The sequence below is a fragment of the Elephantulus edwardii genome, unplaced genomic scaffold, assembly GCF_000299155.1.
Source record: "Elephantulus edwardii isolate Elephantulus edwardi_28Jun2011 unplaced genomic scaffold, EleEdw1.0 scaffold00001, whole genome shotgun sequence".
NCBI classification, from domain to species: domain Eukaryota; kingdom Metazoa; phylum Chordata; class Mammalia; order Macroscelidea; family Macroscelididae; genus Elephantulus; species Elephantulus edwardii.
Genome location: NW_006399751.1, coordinates 4,391,155 through 4,401,306, shown reverse-complemented (window position 1 = coordinate 4,401,306; position 10,152 = coordinate 4,391,155). Strand labels below are relative to the sequence as shown.

General features: G+C 43.5%; 1 protein-coding gene across 1 annotated transcript in view; it reads left to right on the top strand.

The window, feature by feature from the left end:
* Window positions 1-10,152, top strand: part of WWP2 (WW domain containing E3 ubiquitin protein ligase 2) — a 150,114-nt gene that overhangs the window by 248 nt on the left and 139,714 nt on the right. The gene's annotated exons all lie outside the window — the stretch shown is intronic.

Here is a 10,152-nt window from a genome sequence, read left to right as displayed (position 1 = left end):
GTGGGAGGGGCCTGGCGCGGCGGTTCCGGCCTCCGAGGAGGGGTGTCCCGGCTCCCGCCCGAGCTGGGTGGGCGCGCCGCGGGCTGCGCGCGGGGTCTCGGGTCTGAGGTGGGCGCGGAGGCCGGCGAGGGTGCCGAGGGGCGCAGGTCTCTCCTGGAAGGAAGAGGACCTGAAATGCTCAGGGAGAGAAAGGAGTGATGTTTGTGGAGGGACCTGGAGAGGAGGAAGGGGCGACTTGAGACTCAGCTGAAACCGAGTGCTTGAGAATGTGCGGATGCTGACTTGGGGGTTGGGGGGGAGAGGGAATGAGCATGGACATGCTTCCTGAACCCTTTCTGAGAGTCTCTTGTCTTTTTTCTTGGTTGGAAATGTCCTTTACCAGACACTTTGATTTTGGTCCCCTTCAGCTTATAAACTTCAGGAAGAATGACAATCTTGATCCTTATGCAGTCGTCACACCCCCCTTCGTCCTGCTTGGGGAGAGTTTCCATTTCTTGAGCACCTCACCTTTTAGATACATCTTTCTTTGAGATTTTCCCAGTTCAAGTCTTATTCAAGGCTTAATAATAAAGGGGGGAAAGCGCGTGGGCACTTTGCTCCTGCTTTAAAACGGTTTTTATTCTAAACTATTGACCGCGACCTCGCGGAACCTCAGGAACACATTGTAGTGTCTGCAGGGGTGTTGGACAAGAAGAGTGTCGGCCTGCACTGCCTTTTTCTTTCTTTGGTTTAAATTATTCAGCCTCTCTTACCATGTGACTGCTTATCTTGACTAGGTAGGGTGACTGAGAGATCTGTGTTGTGTTCGCTAGAGCTGTGACCTGAATCACGATTTAGAGATGAGCTGTCTGCGTGAAAGGTCCTTATCCTTCCTTTTTATGTTTATTAAAAGAAAAGAAAAGTGAAGTGATTTTTCACAAATGCAGTGTAATTGGAGTGAATGTTCAAAGTGGACATTTACAGGACCCAGCGTAATTTTGAGTTACAAGTTGGGGAAAATAAGTGCTTAATGTTTGAGTCCACATTTTTGGAGTATTTCATGAGCACATTTAATATTCATAGCTGCCCTGTGGGTTAGGCTGCAAAGGTGTTAACTCCCATTTCACAATGAGCAAACAGACCTAAGAGAAACGGATTGATTTTTGACAGTTTATTTCTCTTTCTTTTTTAATGCCCTTTACTCTTTCCCATATAAGGAGCCCTGAAGTGTAATGTGTTAATGTGCTAACTAGTAAGGCTGGCAGATTGACAGTCTCGTCCCATTGTGATTTATAGCCTAAGAAGGTCGCTGTAACCTGGAGGCTGCTCGGCAGCAGTGAACATTCTGTTTATCAGTTGGTCCTGAGTCATTTGGAAGCAAGGTCATCCTGAGTCTTGTAGGGTGGATTGTGCTGCCCAGTGTTTTCAAGGCTGTGACTTTCCTTAAACTATAACCAGGTCTTACTTCTGAGGTGCTTTTTGGTGGATTTGAGCCATCAACGTCTTCGCAGCCAAGCTGTTAAGCATTTGCTACCCAGGACCTCCTTCCTCCCTACCTCCTAGATTGCACATACCTTAAGGCAGGGGTCCTGTCTTACTTGTCTACCAAACTGAGCCTGGCATGTTGTGGGCGCTTGGCAAATATTTGGAGAATATATTCATTTAAGTCACACACTGGTAAGTGGCAGGTAAGAGATTTGAACCCGCATCGTCTATCTTAGCTCCTTATCAGACAAGCTCACTGTTTTGTCCCATTGGTTTCTCTTGGAGTGGACAGCACAGGAGAACGGCTTCAGTTAACATCTCAGACTGTTCCACTTAATTCCAGTACTTTCCCATTTACCAAGAGCTGCTACAGATATCTCACTTAATCTTGACCAGGATACTGTGAATGCCAGAATAGTCCCCACCTTCACAGATGAAGAAACCAGGACTTAGAGAGACCCTATGAACAATAGCTCTGAACCTTGCCCTATCTCCTGAGCCAATGTCACCTTATCTGACACACCTGCCCCCATTGCTTTAAATACTGCATCACCACCCTCAAAACAAAACCCCCTATCCATCTTGAATTCCATCTCATAATAACCCTGTAGAACAGACTTACTGTTAAGTGCTGTCCAGTCAAAAATCACTCAAAGCGACCCTATGAACAACAGATTTGAACCCTGGCCTGGCCTGTGGCATCCGTGTCATCCTCAACACATGTAAGTACTATTTTGCTGCAGACACTGTATCAAGCCCCATCTTGTGGAGGGTCTTCTGCAACTTTGCTGACCCTCCCTCTACCTTTGCAATCCTGATGTCCCTTTTCAAGTAATAACCTCTTCTAGTAACATGTCCAAAATATGAGATGACGCTTTACCATCTTTGCTTTCAAGGAACACTTTCAAGGTTGTGCACTCTGCTAGACATACCTGTTCTTTTGGCATTCCATGGAACATTCAGCAGTCTTCTCCAGCACCACATTCAAAGGCATCAGTTCTTCTCTCATCCTTATTCATTGTCCTACTTTCAGGTGCATGGCAGGTGATGGGGAAGACTGTGGCTTAAATCAAGTGTATCTTAGTCTTTGAACTGACGTCATTGCCTTTTAGGACTTTGGAGGGTTTCCTGACAACAGACTTTCCCAATGCTCTTGATAGTCTCCTGACCTCCTGACTGCTAAGAATATTGACTGTGGATCCAAGCAAGATTGAAATTGACAGTTTCAATCTTTTCTGCATGGAACAGACTAGAGCTGCCTGATAGGGGTTTCCAACACAGTAAATCTTTACTGAAGCAGAATGACACATCTTTGTCCTGTAGATTGCCTGATGGGTTCTGATCTGCGGGTTCAAACAGTCATCCTTTGGGTTTGCAGCACAGAGCTTAACCACTATGACACCAGGAGCTCCTTTAAAGAAGTAAAATACCATAATTTGAGAAAGCAGGCAAGAGGGATGCAGAGTGGTGGGTGGAGTTGCAGTTTGAAACAACTTGCCTTCAGAACCAACTTGTAGCTGACCCTCTTCCAGCAGGTTTTCGGAGATCATAAACTGCACAGGAGATTGCCCATTTTACTGTTGCAAAGCAGCTGGTGAATTTGAACTGCCAATTTAAAATAGGGTATGTAAAACGTTGCTCTGAGAAGATGACGGTTGAGTAAAGATCTGAGGTAGTGAAGGAAGGAGCCAGCTAGACACAAAGTGGTCCAGGCAGAGGGAAGATCAGAAGGTCAAAGACGGGGCATCTCTAGGATGCTATGGACCAGCCAGGAGGATGGTGGTAGGAGTTGAGGTTGGAGACATGTTGAGGGGCAGAGGGAAGATGGACAGGTCTTGCAGGACGTTGTAGGCAGTTGTAAGGATGTTGGTTTTCACCAAGGTAAGGGCTTTGAACAGTAAAGTGACATGATTTTAGCAGTCTCTGGTTGATTTGTGAGGAGGGAGGAAAGTTAGGAGGCTACCAGCACATCCAGGGAAATAAAGGCCTGAGTAGTGATGGAGTGGGGAGAGGTAATTGGGTTCTGAGTCTGTTTTGAAGTACAGCCAACAGAATTTGTTTATGAGCCGAGTTGTATATGGGATGCCAGAGAAAGAGGAGTCCAGGATGACTCCAAGGTATTTGGCATGAACAACTGGAAGAATGGAGGTCATTAGCTGAGGGGGGATGCTGTAGGAGGAGCAGGGTTGGGACTCTGCTCTGATCATGTTGACTGCGAGATGCCTGTTAGAAGTCTAAATGGAGGTGTTGTGGGCAATTAGGTACAGAAGGCTGGCAGTGGTCCTGGACTGGAGATACGCATGTGGGAGCTGTTAGCATATGCATAGTATTTCAAGTTAGGAGACTGAAGTTGCCAATGGAAGACTGCTTCCTGCTGGAAGTTAAATTGTGAAATAAAATTTCAGCTCGTACTACTGTACTAGCAGTTGTTTTAAGTTCATCAAAGCCTTGTAGTGTGTCTCTGGGAACTTGGTTTTCTATCCATTTTGGTTTTTGTGTTTAGATCCTTCTGAAAAAGCACAAGTTAATGGATTTCCTTTTTTTTTTCTTGAGGCAGCTACTCTTCCAAGTGTGCCTTTGTAGTGCTGCTGTAATCAGTTTCTGCACCAGGCTCTGAAATTAGTCTGGCTTTCTGCCGTCCATCGAGAGACCTCCAGGAAGGATGGGTAATGGGTTTTTAGAGTTTTGAAATGTTTGTTTTGCCAAACATGTCTCGAGTGTGTATTGCTAGCCAGACAACCAAGATACTTGGAAAAACAGAAGCCCACAGAGGTGAAGCCATGTGGTTAAGCAACGTAGGGGCCTGGAGCCTCGGTCATCTAAGCCCTCAATTGGTAGTTCAGTCTGTATCTAGCGTGGTAGTCTATGTGAGACCTTAAACTCCTGCCAGAATCAGTCGGACAGCTGCTTTAGAGGCTTTGAATCACTTCAGTCTCTTATGGATTCTAGAATTTCTGAGAGTTAGAGAGAAAAGAGAAGATCTAGTTTCTGTTAGCAGAGAACCAGCTGGAATCTTTTCTTGGAAGGTTGCAGCCCTCCAGTCTGGCTCTTCTCCAGCTGGTAAACAATCGGCGATTTTGGTCCAGTGGCGATAACTGCCTCTAGGAAATGCCAAAATACCTAGGCTGGGCAGGCCTGACTTGGGCTAGGACATAGCCTCTTCCTCTGTGTCACCCATGCCTCTTGCTTCCTGTTTGTCACCTGATCAGCTCTCCAGTTTCATTTGATTTGAAGGTTAGTCCCATTCCTTTGCACTCCCAATGATAGAGGGCTCCCGCTTCTCCTCTCTCTCTGTCTGTACACACTGTCTTTGGCAAAGTTTGGGTCAGTTTGATTGTTTTTCAGTCTGGGCCTTAGGAAAGCAGCAGGTAATTTAGGGCTGGACAGAGGGAAAAAACCAACACGAAAATAGTGCCATTGGCAACTGGAAGGGCATGGGAGTATGAGGGAAAGGAGGACTCTTGGGCAGACCCTTCCCTGGCATATCCCGCTGGAGGTGGCTGCCAGGTGGAGCTATAGTTAGAAAGAAGCAGCTCACTCTCTTTTCCTGCAGCTGGTGGATTCTGCTGCCGTGCGGGTTCCTCCTCCTCCTTCCTGGCTCCTCTTGACCCAGGAGCTTTCAGCTTGAGATCAGTGCTCAGTGTTTCCTCACTCAGAGCTGGGTCAAGAATTTCAGGACTCGAGATTACAGCTGTCCCAGAGCTTGTCATTTCAGGATCAAGAAGAACTGCTTGAGTTTGTAGATAATTTTTGAAGGGGCCCCTGAGCTCCTGTATTCCAGCAGCTTTACTTGAATTTATTTGACCTGTGCAGTATGTCATGAAGTTATTTGTAGGTTCATTTTACAGATACGGAAACTGAGGATTAATTAGAGAGGGCAAGTACCCAGCCGAGCATAACTGTAGGGCTAGTGAGTGGTTAAGTCAGTTTACTTCCAGAGACTGGCCCATAGTCTCCCTTTTTATTAAAAAAAACAAAAACACACAAACAAAAACAAACACGTTTACTGTTATTTGAGTGAAAGGTCTCAGAGCAAATCGGTTTTCCATTCATCCAACTTTTTTGGCTTGCTTACAAAGTTCGTATACATTGTTTAGCACACTGAATCTTTCCCATTTCCTTTACTTTTCCCTCTTCCCATCAGATAGTGTGATCCTAGGATTACTCACCCCGCCCATCCTCATGCTCCTCCTTTCCCCCTTGGGTCTTCATACAGGTTTTACTAGTTATCGTTCCATTTTTACAATAATAGTCTTCTACAGTGTTTGTCCTTATGGGACTGAGTTAGTTCACTGAGCATTATGCTCTCTAGTCCCTCCCAAGGTATGTAGTGATTTTCAAAATCACTGGTCCTGCCTGCTGCATAATATTCCATCATTTTAATGTACCACAGTTTCTCAATCCATTCGATTGTGGTTGGACATTTGAGTTCTTTCCATGTTTTTGAGATTCATCTAACATTTTGTTTTATGACATTAGTTACAATACTCATATTTTAATAGCACTTTCCTCACTTGTCGTTCTTGTTTTCACTCCATTTATCCTACTCCCTGCTGCTTTTTGAGCTGGAAAAATGGTGCTCTTTTGATCTTGCATGGCTGATCCTTCTAAGGAGTGTGTTCTTCTCTCATATTATCGATCACCTTATAGGCCTATATATTGTTTGACCAAAACTTAAATCTGGGGAGTGATTTCAGTTCCAGGCTTGATGGATGGCTAAGGGCTATAGTTCCAGGAGTTTCACCAGTCTGTCAGACCAGAATGCTAGCTGTCTCTTTATGAGTTTGAGTTTTGTGGTAAGAATCTATGCTGAAATCCTAAAGGAATGTGATTCAAATCCACCAGCTGCTCCACGAGAGAAGAATGGGCAGTCTCATCTCGTTTGGTTTAACTGCCTCTGAAAACCTGCTGGAGGGTCAGCTGTGGGTCAGTTCTAACTCCATGGTACACAACAACAAAACACTGTGACCCTTTTTTAGAGTGATCAGCAGTGGTAGCTGAGCACCATCTATTTTTTGTGTCGAGTCACGGAGAATAGATTTCACAACTTCCTAGTTATCTTTTGGACTAATAAACGGGAAAAAAAACCAAAAACAAACAAACAAACCCAAAACCCCCCAAAAAACCCCAATTACCATTGAGTTGGAACCGACTTAAGCTAACTCATGAGCAGGTCTCTGAAGATGTAAACAACTGCGTATTTTTCTCCTGGGGAGTGGCTCGTGGATTCAAACCACCAGAGAGGTATGGTCTTTGAGTTAACCGCACATCTCTTTATAGAGTAGGCCAATAGAGCTCTCGTTAGGACCAATAGCCTGTTATTTATTTTCCCCTGGCCACTTGATTTGGGCAGTAGGAATGATAAGTTCTGATTGCTTGCTTCCTTCAAGCAGCTCAAGGATTTACGGAAATGGATGGATGTCTCTGGGCAAAAATTTCTGCACTTCCTGAGGGCGAGAGGCCTGTTGCTTGCACCTTTGTAGCCTCAAAGTCTGGTGGATGGTAGGTCTACAAGCTCAGGGCTGGGCAAGATTAATAGGAACCTGGAAGAGATGCAGCCCTCAGGGCCCTTATAGAGTCATTCTTAAAACGCAAATGCCCAACAACTGATGAATGCATATTATACTGTTCAGTTGTAAAAAGGAATGAAGAACCGATTCATGCTACACCAGGCATGACCTTTATGCTCAGTGAAAGAAGTTATAATATAATTGGTACAATTCACTTCTTAGAAATATATGCAATAGCAAGTCTATAGGGACAGGAAGTAGCATCATGGTGTTCCCTGGGGCTGGGAAAGAAGGAAGTGAAGGAATGGTTGCTAATGGCTGTGGGGAAGGTGATAAAACATTTTAGAATTAGACAGGGATGCAAGCACAACTTTGAAGATTTTGAACAACCACTGAACTGTGCACTTTATTTTGGTTTTTACAATGTATAGGTTTTATTCTTGCCTCTTTTAGAAGGAAGAGTTCAGTGATATATGAACTCTTATTTCAGTTAAAGTTAAAAGACACAGCCAGTCCTGTTTCTAGTGCACCTCTCTTTTTTGTGGAGGTCAAGTCCTGATTTCAGTTCAACAGTGGCTACTGTTCATTGCCAGCTGTCTCCTTATGTCATTCAACTTCCTCTTTTGTTTCCTGTTGAATTAAAAAAAAAGATTATTCTGCTTTTTTTCATTTGCATAATTTTCCATGTGCTATTATTAGGTCTAGTTCTGGTAAAGAGTCATGCTTTCTGGATTGAGCTGTAGACTGAAAAGTGAGTGGTTTAAATCCAGCTGTTTCCTGGGAGAAAAATGGGCAGTCTCCTTCCATGAAGATTTTATAGCCTTGGCAACCCAGTGCAGAGGGTTTCTATGAGTTGGAATTGGCTTAGCAGCAATGAACATTATCATTTCCAAGAGCCCCCTTGGCACAATTGTTACACATTTGTCTGCTAACCAGAAGTTTGTTGGTTCAAACCCATCAACAGCTCAATAGGAGAAAAGAGGTGTCAGTCAGCTTCTTTTACGATTTACAGCTGTGGAAACTGTAGGGACACTTCTGCCCTGTACTGTGAGTAGGAAGTAGCCTTGATGGCCCTGGGTTTGGTCATGATTTCAGCTGCAGATATTCTGTTAGAACTGAGGGAAGACTTCCCTCAATGTAGTGAGATGTACCCTGTAATCTACCTTCTGCTTTCTTTCCTTGAGATGTCTCGCCCTGCAGATTCTCTAGTGTGGGGGTGGTTCGCCCTGGATCCAGCGGTGGGAGTCTTTCCATCATCGTTTCAGGACTCCCTTCACCTCTTCCACAAAGATGCCTACTAGCCTTTATCTTTCATTCCCTCCTGTTTATGGTTTTAAGCAATTTTCGAGAGCAGAGGGAACTTGGGAAGTAACTTTTGAGAGACTTTGTGCATCTGAAAATGCCATCATTTTCTTAGTGGTTTCTTTTTCATAGACTTCTACATTGGCAGTCATTTTACCCAAAAATCTGAAGGCATTGTGTTTGCTTCCAGCATTCGCTGTTCCCTCAAAATACCGTGCTCTTTCTGATTCCTTCACCCTCATGTTCTGAAATTCCATGTGGGGCACTGTGGTGGTGATCTTTTATCATGCATCGTTTTAGACTTTCATTTGGACCCTTTTTGTCTAAAAATAAATACTGTTCAGTTTAAGGAAAATATTTTCTTATATTCCTTTGACAATTTACTGCCTTTCCTTCCTTGTTTTTTGTTTTGGCATCTTCTAATAGATTGGAAAATACAGACTAATCCATGACTGAAAGAAGATCTTTTCTCTCCTGCTTACTGTCGTTTTCTTCTGGCCTGTCTTTGGGTATATTTCCTGATTTTATTTACCAGATTTTTCATCTGTTTCCTGAGCTATCCTTTCCACAAGCCTTTTCTTGTTCTCTGAATATCCTTTCTCTCATTTTTTTCTTTTTTTAAAACGGTCCTTAGAGAGGGACATCATGCTTAGGAGGGTGGAGGGACGGCGCAGGAGAGGAAGGCCTTCTATGAGGTGGATTGATTCAGTGACTGGGATAATTGGGATGGGAGTGTCAGAGACAGTGCGATTGGCACAGGACAGGGCGAGTTTAGGGCTGTTGTACATAGGGTCGCTATGAGTCGCAGGCAACTCAACGGCACATAACAACAACAACAACTCTGTTCTTGTTCCTTAAATGTACTATTTTCTCTTATCTCTGAGAATTTTACTGGTTTGAGTTGTTTTGTTTTTTTTTTAAACTCTGAATTCTCACACTTTAAAATAAAACTCACTTTGTGAAAATGTACAACACAATGGTTTTTGGTGTTTGCACAGAATGGTATAATCATCACTGCTGGAATTAGAATTCTAGAATGTTCTTATTTATCCCAAAGAAACCCAGTTTCCATTAGCAGTTGCTCCCTATCTGCCCTTCTCCCACCGGCCCCTGACAATCACAGATTTCTGCCTCTTTGCCTGTTCTGAACATTACTTGGTAATGTCAAGGTGGCATTTTGCTAATTAGATTTGGAAGGCCAGACAAAGGCCCTCATAATAACATGGATTATTGTTAATAAACTGTGGATCTTTTCAAAGACATTGGAGGGAGAAAACATGGTGCTATGTCCAGCCTTTCTTACTTCTTGAATGGCTGTCTTCTGTCTGAGCCTTTTGTAGAATTTGTCTGATTGATTGTATTTTGAGGCTGTGAAGCGAAGTATGGATCAGGAGGCTGGAGCTTCATCCCTTGTGCCAGGCCTCATGGGGGTCCAGGCTTTCTTCTCTAAGAGTCAGGACTAAAGGCTAAGCCAGCAGAGGTCTTTAGTTTATGAAGAGCAAGCTCCTGTAAATGCTGCTCTCAGTCAAGTTGCCTTAGGAAAGAAAGGATCCCCAAAGACTGAAAGCTTTTTAAAATATTTTTTTTATCATTAAAGTCTACAAAAAATTGTATTTCCAGCTTTTAGTGCTCTAACCCTGTTACTGAAAGCCCTCAGGCTTAATTTAGAACCATTAATCTTTCCTTCATTACCCAAGAATATGATCTTTTCTTTTCCTTAAAATGTTAAATGATGAAAAAGATCAGATATTGGATATGGTTCAGAAAATAAGACACCAAAGTCATGAAAGCCACCATCTGGATTGAATGAATACTAATGGGTTTTTTTGTTGTTGGTACTTCAGAACTTGCTTTAAAAATGTAAATACTGCAGATA